The sequence below is a fragment of the Tachyglossus aculeatus genome, chromosome 2 (genome assembly GCF_015852505.1).
Source record: "Tachyglossus aculeatus isolate mTacAcu1 chromosome 2, mTacAcu1.pri, whole genome shotgun sequence".
Lineage (NCBI taxonomy): Eukaryota > Metazoa > Chordata > Mammalia > Monotremata > Tachyglossidae > Tachyglossus > Tachyglossus aculeatus.
In genome coordinates, this window is record NC_052067.1 from 72,100,094 (window position 1) to 72,116,313 (window position 16,220).

The 16,220-nt window shown below is 42.4% G+C and overlaps 1 protein-coding gene across 1 annotated transcript in view; it reads left to right on the forward strand.

Annotated features, from left to right (window-relative positions):
* Positions 1 to 504: 504 nt before the first annotated feature.
* SHPRH (SNF2 histone linker PHD RING helicase) overlaps positions 505 to 16,220 on the forward strand; it is a 171,384-nt gene continuing 155,668 nt past the window's right edge. Inside the window, exon 1 of the mRNA XM_038762901.1 lies at positions 505 to 576. The gene's annotated coding sequence lies outside the window, so the exon portion shown is untranslated. The remainder of the gene's footprint in view (positions 577 to 16,220) is intronic.

A 16,220-nucleotide genomic window follows, 5' to 3' on the forward strand; every position in this document is an offset into this window, starting at 1 on the left:
TATATAAAACATGATTATATTTTACTTCATTGGTGAATTAAAATCTTATTTCATGAAGATAGAATCTTGTACCATTAAATGAGACCACAGCAAAGGTTTTTTGTTATTTAATAATGTGGTGAGCAAGAGTGAATCCATCTTGTAACACAGAAGCCATTTCATAAGAGACTGTTCTTCAACAATATCAAAGGAAGAATTTGAGGAGAAACTGAACTGTCTTGCTGAGGAGTTTGAGGAGGAACTGGATTGCCTTGTTGTGGGGCAGGAGAAAAACTGCCTGATGCTCCTTGCAAAGATAAACGCGACTTTAAACCGTAACAGGCTTGAGACAGCAGGCAATTGGAGCTGTGACCTATCGATGTGACCTATAGAAACAACTGCCAAGAATGGATAAAAGGGGGAAAAAACCGGCCCCATGCAGCGGCAAAACCATCTAAGAAGAGCAATGAGATGCCTACAGAGACCCCTAGGAAACACCTACGACTCGAGCCAGGACAACGTGCTGCGGGCAGCTGGACCCCTTGAATTCCTCCAACATGAGACCATCTTCACGGACTCGGGTCAAACAGTCAGAAGGTTAGCTATGTTTATTGTAATGATAATGATAATTATGGTACTTGTTAAACACTTATTTTGTGTCAGGCACTGTACTAAGCACTGGGGTGGATACAAGCAAATCAGGTTAGACAAAGTCCCTTGTCCCACGTGGGGCTCACAGTCTCAATCCCCATTTTACTGATGAGGTAACTGAGGCACAGAGAAGTTAAGTGTCTTGCCCAAGGTCACACAGCAGACAAGTGGTGGAGCAGGATTGGAACCCATGAGCTTCTGACTCCGAGGCCTGTGCTCTATCCACTACACCATGCTGCTTCAGTGTGTGCATGTGTGTGCATGTATGTGTATGTGTATGTGTGTGTGTGTGTGTGTATTTCTTCCCTGCAATTAGACTAGGATTCAAATAAAGTTTTCATTTTGAACTTGTCACAGAGTTCACGGTCTAGTAATTCCTGGTCATTACATTTAATTAGGATCTGTCTCAGATGTTCCGGACCAGTTAGGATACTCCCAACCGTTGAGGTTTGTTAGGATAGGGAATTTTCCCAGCTCAGGTGGAGGGGCTGATTTGGAACCCATAGAAGAGCGCCTGGGGCTCATGTCATTAAGTTGACGAGAGGACTTGTCATTGAGTGCCTGAAATTGGAGTAAGGTGAATCCCCAGAGATGGGCTCATGCCAAATGATAATGATAATGATGATACCTCCTCCTTGTCTCTCAAGCCCACAACCTTGACATTATCCTCGACTCATCTCTCTCATTCAACCCTCACATTCAATCTGTCACCAAATCCTGTCCATTCAGCCTTCACAACACCGTTAAATCCACCCTTACCTCTCCATTCAAAATGCTACCACATTAATCCAAGCACTTATCCTATCCTGCCTTGATTATTTTATCAGCCTCCTTGCTGACCTCCCTGCCTTCTATCTCTCTCCACTTCAGTCCATACTTTACTCTGCTGCCTGGATCATTTTTCTACAAAAACGTTCAGGCCGTGTTTCCCCACTCCTCAAAAACCTCCAGTGGTTGCCCACCCAGCTGAGCATCAAACAGGAATGCCTTACCATAGGCTTTTAAACACTCAATTACCCCTCTTACCTTACCTCTCTGATTTCCTCTCTAACCCAGCCCACACACTTCACTCCTTTAATTGCCAACCTATTCACTGAACCTCGATCTCATCTGTCTCACTACCGACGTCTTGCCCCATGTGCTGCCTGGAAGTCTCTCCCTTTTCACATCCAACACACCATCATTCTTTCCACCTTCAGAGACTTATGAAAAGCCAACTCTTGCAACAGGCCTTCCCTGACTAAGCCCTCGTTTCCTCTTCTCCCGCTCCCTTTTGCACTTCCTTGCACTAGGATTTTCATCCCACCCTCAGTTCCAAAAGAGCACAGGCTTGGGAGTCAGAGGTCATGGGTTCTAATCCCGGCTTTGCCACTTATCAGCTGTGTGACTGTGGGCAAATCACTTAACTTCTCTGGGCCTCAGGTACCTCATCTGTAAAATGGGGATTAAGGCTGTGAGCCCCATGTGGGACAACCTGATTACCTTGTATCTCCTCCAGCACTTATAACAGTGCTTGGCACATAGTAAGCGCTTAGCAAATACCAAAATTATTATTATTATTGTTATCATTATGTACATAACTGCATATCTGTAATTCTTTCATTTATATTCATGTCTGTCTCACCGTCTAGACTGTATGCTCCTCATGGGCAGGGATCATGTCTACCAACTCTATTATACTCAGAGCTTAGAACAGTGCTTGGCACATACTAAGCACTTAACAAATACCATTGTTATCATTATTATTCATTCAATTGTATCTATTGAGCACTTACTGTGTTACTATACTCCCCCAAGCAATTAGTACAGTGCTCTACACACAGTAAGCACTCGATAAATATGATTGATTGATTAGTGTTTTTTATTTGCCAAGAGCCACTCTAAGCACTAGGGTAGATACAAGTTAATCGGTTTGCCCCCATATGAGCTCCACATGGAGCTCACAGTGTAAATAGGAGGGAATAGGATTTAATCCCATTTTATAGATGAGGTAACTGAGTCACAGAGAAGCTAAATAGCTTGGCCTAGTGGAAAGGGCACAGATCCGGGGGTCAGAGGGCCTGGGTTCTAATCCCATCTCCGCCATGTGTCTGCTGTGTGACCGTGGGCAAGTCACTTCACTTTTCTGGGCCTCAGCTACCTCATTTGTAAAATGGAAATTAAGACTTTGAGCCCTATTATCTGTTATCTACCCTAATGCGTAGTACAGTGTCTGATACATAGTAAGCATTTAACAAATACCATAAAAAAGTGACTTGTCCAAGGTCACACAGCAGACTTGTTATGGGCAGGAAATGTTTTGGCTAATTCTGTTGTATTGTACTCTCCCAAGTGCTTAGTACAGTGCTCTGTACATTGTAAGTGCTCAATAAATATGATTGATTGATTGATTGATAATGAAGAGCTAGGGTTAAAACCCAAGTCCTTTGCCTTCCAGGCTCAGGCTCTTTCCATTAAGCCAGACTGTTTCTCTAGATGTTGGGTGGATTTTTTTTTTTTCAAATTGTACAGTCTCCATTCCAATCTGATGCTTTCACTAAAACAGGAGAGAACACAAGTACTAAAAAGAAGGCTGCAGTTACCCGAAGAGCATTCTATGGCTAAAATCACGATTGTTTAAATTCCACAGGCATGAAACAAATGAACTTATGCTTCAAGAGGATTCTCCATCGTAAAATGAAGACCAAACCCCTTCTTTGCTCTTCTTCAGTTTTTGCTTTTTCTCTTCAGCACAGTTCAGAGAATGAAGCTCCCAAGTTCCTAGGGTTTTCCAGAGAAGCATTATTGCTTGGACTACACCCATGTTCAGAAATCCCAAACAGGTATCCCTGAACTGAATTTTTTGGCAGTTGTACTCATGCTGCCGGGAATATATACATGCACACTTTCCCCTTTACTGAGTCAAACTAGTTTTGCATTTGGGATCTTTCCACCCACCAGCCTATTGCTCATGAAAATGGAGCATATTTGAAATATAGAATTAGCCTTAGACTAAAGCAATGAATCAATCCAAATAGTTTCCTTCATGACTGATTCCATTACTGGTAAAAATGACTTTGATATTCTAAGAAGAAAATTGCCTTGTAATATTTAAGGGGCCAACAGGAGAGGAAATTAGCAATTAAAATCCTAATGACAGATACATTTCGATGACCTTGATATGCTCTCATTTCTAAAAATCTTTGATTGAGAAATCAAAGAGAGATATTAACTAAAGCAAGATCCATCTCTAAGTTTAAAACATATGTTCTACTATGTTGCCTATTTTCAGTCCCTTTAATTCTGGCGATTTTCTCTTTCGAGCTTCACAAAATTCTCTGCAGTCAGTTGTCATGGCAGAAGAGTGTTGTTACCTATTTATTTTTAAAAATAAGAGAAATAATAATAACTAAACTGCTTACTTGGGAGTAAGTCTGACAACCTATTGTCTAAATTCATTTTTTATATGCTGAAAAAATATTGTTATATGGTACAATCAACTGCCTCCTTGCAGGTAATGCAATCATCAAGGATGATATGGAAATTAATTTGGAAAAGTTGATTAAAGATCACATTTATTCTAACACATCCACTGTTGATCGTCCTCCCCAGTTTATGTGTATAAATGAATTTTAAGAAACCACATTCAATTTAAAGTCCAATAAACTTAAGCAGACTTTCCAGTCAGTAACGGTGATTCTTGCCATCCTCTCTTTTAAGACATTATGCCAAGAATAATGATAAATTTCCTATGAAGGGGGTGTGCCCCTGAAGACATTTCTAGCAACAAAACTTCTCAGGCCCAAAGGAGAAAGAACCTTCTACTTGCTGAATCCTGGATTCTCTTGGGGAGACTCAGTTATCCAGTTTTTCTGTGTTATTGTAGACAGAGCCACTGAAACACGTTAAGGTATCAGATAGTGATGCCCCAAAGAATTCTGTTCCTGCTCCCCTTCCCACTCTCTCTCCCACTCCTCTTCCCTCTCCTTGTCCACCTCCCCTTCTTCCTCCTTCATCATGCTTCCTCCTCCTCCCCCTACACCTCCTCTTCCTCTTCCTCCTCCACCTCCTCTCTTCCATGTCCTCTTATCAGGACGTTTAAACACAGCCATGTTCCATATCCATGAACATTCTTCACTTCCAGTTCCCCATACAAGTAAGATGTGGATTGTCCTAAACCAACTTCTTGCACAGGAGGAAAGTTGGGCTAGTTAAATCAATTCTTCTAATGTTTTATTTTTATATTACTTTTTCCAAAGGAATTCAGAGGGCTCATTGAGGGCAGGGAATGTGTCTAACAACTCTAGCATATTGTACTCTCCCAAGTGCTTAGTACAGTGCTCTGCACCCAGTAAGCACTCAATAATTATGATTAAATGACTGTAACTTTAGTGAGTACATTTGACAGGTAAGTGTTCTATAAAGATTTGCTAAAGTAAATTTGTTTCAAGACTTCTAAGTTAATATCACCAATCAATCAATCATATTTATTGAGTGCTTACTATGGGTAGAGCACTGTACTAAGTGCTTGAGGGACTACGATTTCACAGAGGTGTTGGATATTTCTTGCCCTTAGGGAGCTTACAGTACAGAGGAGGAGACCAAAAAGTAGGCATTTGAGAAGTATTATGGCCTAGTGGGTGAGGCATAGGCTTGAATGTCAGAAGGACCTGGGTTCTATTCCTGGCTCTGCCACCTATCTGCTGTGTGACCTTGGGCAAGTCACTTAGTGTCTCAATCAATCAATCAATCAATCGATCATATTTATTGAGTGCTTACTGTGTGCAGAGCACTGTACTAAGCGCTCGGGAAGCACAAGTTGGCAACACATAGAGACGGTCCCTACCCAACAGTGGGCTCACAGTCTAGAAGGGGGAGACAGAGAACAAAACAAAACATATTAACAAAATAAAATAAATAGAATAGATATGTACAAGTAAAATAAATAAATAAATAGAGTAATAAATATGTACAAACATATATACATATATACAGGTGCTGTGAGGAAGGGAAGGAGGAAAGGCAGGGGGGATAGAGAGGGGGACTATACCTCAGTTACCTTATCTGTAAAATGGGGATTAAGATTGAGAGACTGTGGCTTGGTCCAACCTGATTAGCTTGTCTCTATCCCAGTGCTTAGTACAGTGCCTGGCACATAGTAAGAGTTTAACATATACCATAAAAAATATGTTCTATAGGAATATTTTAATGGACTCTGAGCTTCCAGGAACCTTAAACTCTGCTGCTTCTCTAGCTACAGTGCCTTATCCCTCTTGTTACATTTTTTTGTGTGTTTTTATCCTTTCATCCTCTGCAGATGTGAAAATTAGTGGAATTCAAGTATAATCTGTCAATTTTTAAAAACGGAGTCTTTAAAAGAAGTTGACAAAATAATATATGGTTTAAACTGAGATGATAAAAACGATTCCCCCAGAGAGAAAATCCAGGGCAGCTGGCATAAGGTAAACTAATTATATCAATCGAGATATCGAGGAAAACAATTGTACTTTTCAAGGTCTTCGTGCAGTGCTCTGCACATAGTAAGAACTCAAAGAGAAGCAGCGTGGCTCAGTGGAAAGAGCATGGGCTTTGGAGTCAGAGGTCATGGGTTCAAATCCCAGCTCTGCCAATTGTCAGCTGTGTGACTTTGGGCAAGTCACTTGACTTCTTTGTGCCTCAGTTACCTCCTCTGTAAAATGGGGATTAAGACTGTGAGCCCCACCATGGGACAACTTGATCAACTTGTAAGCTCCCCAGTGCTTAGAACAGTGCTTTGCACATAGTAAGCACTTAATAATGCCATCATTATTATTATTATTACTCTTGCTTGACTTAAGTGGTTAGTCGTTCATTCAATCATATTTACAATCATATTTACTGAGCACTTGTATGCAGAGCACTGTACTAAGGGCTTAGGAAACTACGATATAACAATAAACAGACACATTCCCTGCCCACAGTGAGCTTACAGTCTAGAGGGGAGACAGATATTAATATAAATAAATAAATTACAGATTTGTACATAAGTACTGTGGGGCTGGAATGCGGGTGATGAATGAAAGGAGCAAGTCAGGACAGTGCAGAAGGGAGAGGGAGAAGAGGAAAGGAAGGCTTCATCAGGGAAGGCCTCTTGGAGGAGATGTGCCTTCAGTAAGGCCTGGAAAGGGGAGAGAGTGATTATCTGTCAGACTTGAGAAGAGAGGACGTTCCAGGCCAGAAGCAGGACATGGGCAAGGGGTCAGTGGCGAGATAGAAAAGAGTGACATACAGTGAGGAGGTTAGCATAAGGTAAGCAAAGTGTGTGGGCTGGGTTGTGATAGGAGAGTAGCGAGGTGATGTAGGAGGGGGCAAAGTGATTGAATGTTTTAAAGCCAATGGTGAGGAGTTTTTGTTTGATGCACAGTTGGATGGGCAACCATTGGAGTTTCTTGAGGTGTGGGGCAAAATGGACTGAACTTTTTTGTAGTAAACTGATGAAGCCCAGCTTACTACATGCTAAACACTTTACTTAGCACCATGGTAGATGCAAGATAATCAGGCCCCACGTGGGGCTCACAATCTAAGTAAGAGGAAGAACAGGTATTGAATCCCTATTTTGCAGATGAGGGAACTGAAATACAGAACAATTTAATGACTTGCCCAAGGTCCTGCAGCAGGTATGTGGTGGAGCCAGAATTAGAGCACAAGTCCCCAGACACCTGTGTGCTCTTCCTACTAGGACACACTGCTTCACTATTCTACTGGATTTAACTGTCTACTGAAAGTGGTCTTCAGATTTCATGGTTTCCCTAGGGTAGCAGTGGACAACTCCAAGCCAATCAGAAGTCATGTGCAAGGAAACCAGCCCCCAGAGGGAAGAATAGGTTGGTATACAGGACTCAACAAGATCAATATGGAGCTGACATCTCATAAAAGGCAACACAAATCACTGTTGAAAGCTAGGTTACAAAAATCTATGTCATTTAGAAACACAGACTGGGATGACTTTTCATGCAGGTGTTTATTTTGTCCTACAAAGCACCAAATGAGTGGAGATCTGGCTATGACCTGTAATAATAATCAAAATTAAAGTATTTGTTAAACACTTACCATGTGCCAAGCACTGATATAAACACTGGGGTACATAAAAGGTAATCAGGTTGGACACAGTCCCTGTTCCACATGGGGCTCACAATCTTAACATGGGCTTGCGAGTCAGAGGTCATGGGTTCAAATCCTGGCTCCGCCGCTTGTCAGCTGTGTGACTTTGGGCAAGTCACTTAACTTCTCTGTGCCTCAGTTACCTCATCTGTAAAATGGGGATGAAGACTGTGAGCCCCACGTGGGACAATCTGATCACCTTGTATCCTCCCCAGCGCTTAGAACCATGCTTTGCCCATAGTAAGCGCTTAATAAATGCCATTATCGTTGTTATTTTGCAGATGAGGTAACTGAAGCACTAAGTTCAGTGACTTGCCCAAGGTCATGCAGCAGACACGTGGCAGAGCTGGGATTAGAATCCACATCCTCTGACTCCCAAACCCATGCTCTTGCCACTAGGCCACACTGCTTGATCGCTCAAGCCCCAAGGGCATCATTGCCCGAAGATCAGTGAAAATGCAGTTCCGACATGACCCAAAGCGCCCTAAACAGTACATTTTCCCTTGCCAATTTCTTCAGTTACAACTGAACAAACTTTCCCATAACATTCCTTAAGCAAAGAATCATATCAGACACAAAGTATTGAAACAGAGCCCTTCCCACCATCTTATTGTCTAGTCCAAGAGTTGATAACCTTTTTGTGCAGAAGAACCAAACAATTGCCAACCACTGTTCTAGTATACTTCTTTTCATACAATATGGATATGACCTAAACTGACTGAATATTTCTGAAAATTGTTCAACTCTTCCGTTCATGTATAATTAGCACCTCACTAATATTAACACCTAATATTATCTAATCATTTACCTAATTATCTTTCTTTTAGTTAAAGGAACTAGATACTAGTCACCTTATTTGGTCTTTTTAAATGACTACAGACTTAATTTTATAAAACAAATAATAATAACTGTGGTATTTGTTAAGCACTTACTATGTCACTATACTAAGTGCTGGGGTGAATACAAAATAATCAGGTCAGCCGCAGTGCCTGACCCAATTAGGGTTGACAGTCTAAGTAGGAGGAAGAACAGATATTGAATCCCCATTTTAAAGATGAGAGTGAGACACAGAGAAGTTGAGTGACCTGCCCAAGGACACCCAGCAAGCAAATAGCATAGCCTGGCTTAGAATCCAAGTTCTCTGATGCCCAGACAGTTGCTTTTTTCCTTAAGTCATACTGCTCCTCTGCCTCTCATTTTTCTTCAGGCAAGGAGGAAAAGGGAATAAATAACTTTAACTACATTGTTATTGTGTGATTCATGTTTAACATGAAGGTTTTCAAAAATGGAGATTAGATCTTTTGTGAAGAAAATGTAAGTAGTTACCATCTTATCTTGGATGAACAAATAAAAGTAGGTAACCATTACTTATTTAGTAGGCAGGGCCCGCTGGATTTTTCAGAATATGACAAACTGAAGGATTTATAAGATGGCATCAGTGCATCAAAATATTCAGCAGTATTAATATGCCCACATAGATAACATACACAATGGTGAATTTCATTCATTGTGGATCACAGGATCTGAAAATCAACCTAATAGCCAGGCTTCAGAATGAAGCAAAATTGGGCTAGTGACTTGACTTTGCTGTCGTGGACAGGGTATGGATTGCACTTTGAATCTGTTGAAGGCTGAAAAATGTCATCTATGGTAGATATTGGGAACAGTACTCGTTCTCTAACAACTAATTGCTGTGGGATCATCTGTGTTCTGAAGCAACAGTTGCCATTCGAGTAGGATCTCCCAGGATTCATATCAATTAATTGATCAGTTATTAATAATAATAATAATAATGATGGCATTTATTAAGCACTGTTCAAAGCGCTGGGGAGGTTACAAGATGATCAGGTTGTCCCCCGGGGGGCTCACAGTCTTCATCCCCATTTTATAGATGAGGTCACTGAGGCACAGAGAAGTTAAGTGACTTGCCCAAAGTCACACAGCTGACTACTGGCAGAGCAGGGATTTGAGCCCATGACCTCTGACTCCACAGCCCGTGCTCATTCCATTGAGCCATGCTGCTTCTCAAGCACTTACTATAAGCATAACACTGTACTAAGTGCTTGGGAAAGTACAGTACAATAGAGTTGGTAGGCAAGTTCCCTGCCCTCTGGATAGAGGTGAAGTGGCAGCCTTGGGTAGGGAAGGTCACTGGAAAAAATTGCTACTTCCCCTTCCTTGAACCATAGAAATAACAAAAAATGAAATGCTGGTGGGGCTGTTGAAAGAACTGTAATTTACAATGATGAGCTGTTTTTGTCCCTGAAGTCTGTAAAAAAAAAAAAAAAAAAATCAGTGAAACTGTTCTCTCTGGTGCTTGGCTCAATTTAGTGCAAGGCTGTAAAGTTCTGCCATTAGCTCAGGACTGTATGAAAAATACCTGAAAAAAGGAACTTATTGTCAGAAATAGTCTCTACCTAGACCCTGTCTACCTCACTCTTTCAATTATAAGAGGAAAGACAGTTATATTTACATAACTATTTGTGTATAGTTCATATAGACCATCTGAAGCAGTGACTTGGTCTTCGTTTCTCACTGTTTAACAGGGCTGAAAGGTCCCAAAGATCTTCAGGCATCTTTTCAGTGATCTGAGGGGCAAGTGACCTTTGACTTTTCCAGAGAAGAGGGGAGAGGTGGGAAGAGGTCACAATTCCCTAGAAATCCTATCCCTCAAACTCTGCCTAGTGGTCTGGCCTCATAGAAGTCCTGGGTGAAAGCAATGATCTAGCCCAGTCATTGAAGTTGCACTATAAGCCGAGTCTTCATTAGCGCATGACCTGAATAATAGGCCTAAAAATATACTCCAGCCTCATTTATCTAGACTTTTCAGTAGTGGGGTTGTAGGGGAGGGGGAAGGGGACATCTTTTGGGCTGCAATATCTAGGAAATATAGGTATTGAAATGTACTGAAATGTTGAGACTAGGTTCAAACATGAGAAGATACTATAATTTGGAGGCAAAGATCACCAAGTAGTAGATCTATTTTTGTCAACTATACAAGGGTAACCTGTTGCTGGGTAAGGACCATCTCTATATGTTGCCGACTTGTGCTTCCCAAGTGCTTAGTGCAGTGCTCTGCACACAGTAAGCGCTCAATACATACGACTGAATGAATGAATGAAATGGGCAATTTGGCAGTCCCCAAGCAACTTGCTAATACAAATGTAGCAGCAACAGCCGTCACTCAAGAAGCAGTGTGGTCTAGTGGATAGAACACAGGCCTGGGAGTTAGAAGGAGCTGGGTTCTAATCCTGACTCCAACACATTGTCTGCTGTGTGACCTTGGGCAAATCACTTCACTTCTCTGTGCCTCATCTGTAAAATGGAGATTAAGATGGAGCTCCCAGGAACTGTGCCAACCTGATTAATTTGTATCAAGCCCTTAGTACAGTCCTCTGCACACAGTAAGCGCTCAATAAATGCAATTGAATGAATCAATCTACCCCAGCACTTAGTAATAGTGCCTGGCACATAATAAGCATTTAGCAAATACCATAAAAAAGCTTAGTCAGTGCACCCAAAAAATCATTTTCTCTTGAAAGCTGGCTAGTTCTTGACATCACAGAGAAAAGGAGAGAGAACAAGAGTGAAGTCTTCTAAGTAGGGCTGTGCACATTTAACATTGTAAAATTCAGAACACAGCAGAATTAGCCCATCATTTATCTGTTATTATAAGGAACCACATTCAAGCATAAAAATATGTCATGACTATTCTACATCATACATTTTAATGAGCTTAGATTTTAGAGATAGATTAAAAAGCATGTTACTATGCTAAAATTACTCCCGAAGAGCTCTCATGAGGTTTTAAACTTAGTTTGCAATTGTTCAATCAAGAAGCATAATTATTTAATAAAATAGCTAAGGAAATTGTAATACTTTAGGCTCCTTTAGCACTATATTTCTGGAGATTTCCAAATGCCTTAATATCTTTTTGCAGATTCATAACACTCTCAAAAAACACAAGAAATTCTTATTCTATTGCATTTCTACTCCCTGAAAACTATCTACTCCAATCAATCAGTCAATCAATTGTATTTATTGAGTGCTTATTATGCGCAGAGCACTGTACTAACCACTTAGGAGAGCACAGTACAACAGAATTAGCTGACACGTTCCCTGACCACAGCAAGCAACATGCATAGGTCAGGGGAAAAAGGGGACGAATCTCACCGGGCCACCCACCCTCAATTGCCTGTTTGCCTCCTGGCATTGAGTTCAACGCATTGGGCTGTAGTTAGGAGACGCAGTGGCATCTCAACAAGGTAGATTTTTAATTGAAGGGAGACTTGATCGTATTGGAAGGCAAAGGAAGAGACAACATAGAGTGAGAGGTAAAGGACTGTAATGGTTTTTAAGAGGTGAGGGGGATGGGGTCCAGGGCAGAGGGCAGTTTCACTGCCAACTTCTCACCCATGTCCTCCCTCTGGCCTGGGATGCCCTCTCCCCTCATATCTGATAGACAATTGCTCTCCCCCCTTCAAAGCCTTATTGACGGCACACCTCCTCCAAGAGGTCTTCCCTGGCTAAGCCCTCCTTTCCTCTTCTCCCACTCCCTTCTGTGTCACCCTGACTTGCTCCCTTTAATCGTCCCTCTCCCCCACCGAGCCCCACAGCACCTATTTACATCTATTAAATTTATTTATTTATAGTCATGTCCGTCTCCCCATCTAGACAGTAAGCCTGTGGGCAGGGAATGTGTCTGCTTTTTATATTATACTCTCCCAAGCACTTAGTACAGTGCTCTGCACACAGTAAGTGCTCAGTAAAGATGACTGACTGACTGACTGATGAGTGCAAAATAGACAAAATTGAGGTCCAGTAAGTTGGTGCTAGCAGAGTGAAGTGAATGTACTGGTTTGTAGTAGGAAATCAATGAGGTAAGATAGGAGGGGGCAAGCTGATTGAGTTATTTAAAGCCAATGATACGGAGTTTCTGTTTGATGCCGAGGTGGATGAGCAACCACTGGAGGTTCCTGAGGAGTGGGGAGATGTGGACCGAATATTTCTGTAGAAAAATGGCCCAGGCAGCAGAGTGAAGTATGGACTAGAATAGGGAGAGACAAGAGTCATGGAGAACAGCAGGGATGCTGATGCAGTAGGGAAGCAGCGTGGCTCAGTGTAAAGAGCACGGGCTTTGAAGTCAGAGGTCATGGGTTCAAATCCCGGCTCCGCCAACTGTCAGTTCTGTGACTTTGGGCACGTCACTTAACTTCTCCATGCCTCAGTTACCTCCTCTGTAAAATGGGGATTAAAACTATGAGCCACCCCCCACGGGACAACATGATCACCTTGTAACCTCCCTAGCACTTAGAACAGTGCTCTGCACATAGTAAGCGCTTAACAAATACCATTTAAAAAGGTAGTCAAATAGGATAAGTGCTTCCCTAAGTGCAGTAGCAGTTTGAGTGGATGGTCTCTATTTTGCCAATAAAGTAATTGTGAAGTCAGTGGAGGTTGAGGAATAGGGAGGTAGGGAGGAAGTTCATTCATTCAATCATATTTATTGAGCACTTATTGTATGCCAAGCACTGTACTAAGCGCTTGGGAGAGCACAACAACAGACACATTCCCTGCCCACAATGAGCTATGGCTCTAAGGTCTGTGGTAAGGGGGGGCAGTGAGGGAGGAAGAATAGTAATGCTGAGCAGAAGAGAGGCAACAGTATATTTGAAGTGGCAGAAATCAGGCTGGACTCTAGATTTCCATCACACCGCACAAGTACAGGAGTGTGGGGAGTGGACTGTGCTAATCATTCAGGTCTGGATTTTGCTGGTGCAAGATCAACTGAGGAAGAGGGTGGTAATATACCGAATACTAAAATAAAGCCACCCCAAAAACAAAGAAAATGAAAGAGGGCACTGAGGTTCGAGGAGCAGAGTTTCAGTTTCAGACACCATTACACCTTTTCCAAGGTTCTAGAAGTTGAGAAGTCTTCTTATCCATGGTGGAACGGAGCAATAGGGGCAAGGCAGGAGAGCAGAGCTCTGGTTTGGTAAAGCAGGAAACTGCAGAGCCTTTTCCTCTTGCTATCGCTTCATCACTGCACAGTGGAGCAGAGAAGGAGCTGGTGAGAAGTTGCAGCGGCATGGAGTCTGGGTAGCTTCTCTCTTGGGCACCAGAGATTAATCAATAAATCAATCGTATTTATTGAGTGTTTACTATGTGAAGAGCAGTGTACCTGGCACTGGGGAGATTTGGTCAGATATAGAAAGTACCTGCCGAGGCTGTCGTTCTTGCCGTCTATTGCTTCTTGCATTCAGTTATTCTCCAAATTCTGCTGCTTCCTCCTCTGCAATTTCTCGGAGAAGTCGTGTGGCCTAGCGGTTAGAGCATGGGCCTGAGAGTCAGAAGGACTTGGGTTCTAATCCCAGCTCTGCCATCTGTCTGCTGTGTGACCTTGGGCAAGTCACTTAACTTCTCTGGGCCTCAGTTCCCTCATCTGTGAAATGAGGGTTAAGACAGTGAGCTCTGTGTGGGACATGGACTGTGTCCAACCTGATTACCTCATATTTATATGGGGGTTACCACGTGGCGAGCACTGTAGCAACGTGGCTCAGTGGAAAGAGCCCGGGCTTTGGAGTCAGAGGTCATGGGTTCAAATCCCGGCTCTGCCAATCGTCAGCTGTGTGACTTTGGGCAAGTCACTTCACTTCTCTGGGCCTCAGTTACCTCATCTGTAAAATGGGGATTAAGACCGTGAGCCCACTGTGGGACAACCTGATCACCTTGTAAACTCCCCAGCGCTTAGAACAGTGCTTTGCACATAGTAAGCGTTTAATAAATGCCATCATTATGGAGAAGCAGGGTGGCTCAGAGGAAAGAGCATGGACTTGGGAGTCAGAGGTCATGGGTTCTAATCCCGACTCCACCACTAATCAGTTGTGTGACTTTGGGCAAGTCACTTAACTTCTTTGTGCCTCAGTTCCCTCATCTGTAAAATGGGGATTAAGACTGTGAGCCTCATGTGGGACAACTGATTACCTTCTATCCCCCCAGTGCTCATAACAGTGCTTGGCACATAGTAAGTGCTTAACAAATGCCATCATTATTATTATTATTTACCCCAGTGCTTAGAACAGTGCCTGGTACATAGTAAGTGCTTAACAAATACCAAATATTAGTAGTAGTAGTAATAGCCAAAATCTTTGTCATTTCCTGCCTGGATTCTTCTCCAGCCTCTTTACTGGTCTACCTGCCTCAACCCTGTCCCCTCAAAATTATTTGTAAAATTTTTAGAATTATATTAATTTCCTGCCAATTCAATGTTATTAGACACAGCTTCCACTGTGGTGGGAGCAGTGGTTCAATATTAGAGGCAGGAAACGGGGAGAGAGAAAAAGACAAACACAGAAAGCAGCATTATCTAGTGGAGAGAGCACAGGCCTGGGAATCAGATGATGTGGGTTCTGATCCTGGCTCTGCCACTTGCTTACCATGTGACCTTGGGCAAGTCACTCAACTTCTCTATCATCATCAATCGTATTTATTGAGCACTTACTATGTGCAGAGCACTGTACTAAGCACTTCTCTATGCCTCAGTTACCTCATCTGTAAAATCGAGAGTAAGACTGTGAACCCTATGTGGGACAATGGTTATGCCCAACCTTGCATCCACTCCAGCACTTAGTACAGAGCCTGGCACATAGTAAATGGTTAATAAATACCATAAAAACAAAATAAACAAAAAACCCCACCAGAGACAAAAGTATATTCAGAGACCTAGACAGAGAAAGACGAGGTGGAGAGTTACAAACACCTCTCACATCTCGCACTCACTCCTTGAGATGATCTTATCCTCAGAACATAATGGGGAGAGAGAAACATACATAAGCACTTAGTACAGTGCTCTGCACACAGTAAGTGCTCAATCAATTCAATTGATTGAATGAATGAATGTAGTCAACACTGCCAGCAGTCAGCTCCTCGCTCTGGTCTGGAGTCTTTCTGTCACGGTACTGATCTCTGAGATTTTGGGTCCACTGATCTCTGAGATTTTTGGCACAGAAAATTGCCAGCAGGGTGATTTCTGAAACCCTGGAAAATAACCGCAGCAGCAGTGGCAGCAGCTTCCCCTTCAACCAATCAGTCAATAGTATTTATTGAGCACATCCTGTTTGAAGAGTACGGTACTGTTTGGGAGAGTACAATAGGGAAGTACAATAGAGGGTACAACAGAGAAGTAGCGTGGCACAGTGGAACGAGCCCAGGCTTGGGAGTCAGAGGTCATTGGTTCAAATTCTGGCTCCGCGAATTGTCAGCTGTGTGACTTTGGGCAAATCACTTCACTTCTCTGTGCCTCAGTTACCTCATCTGTAAAATGGGGATTAAGACTGTGAACCCCCTGTGGGACAACCTCATCACCTTGTAACGTCCCCAGCGCTTAGAACAGTGCTTTGCACATAGTAAGCGCTTAATAAATACCGTCATTATTATTATTACAATATAACAAAGTTGGTAGACACGTTCCC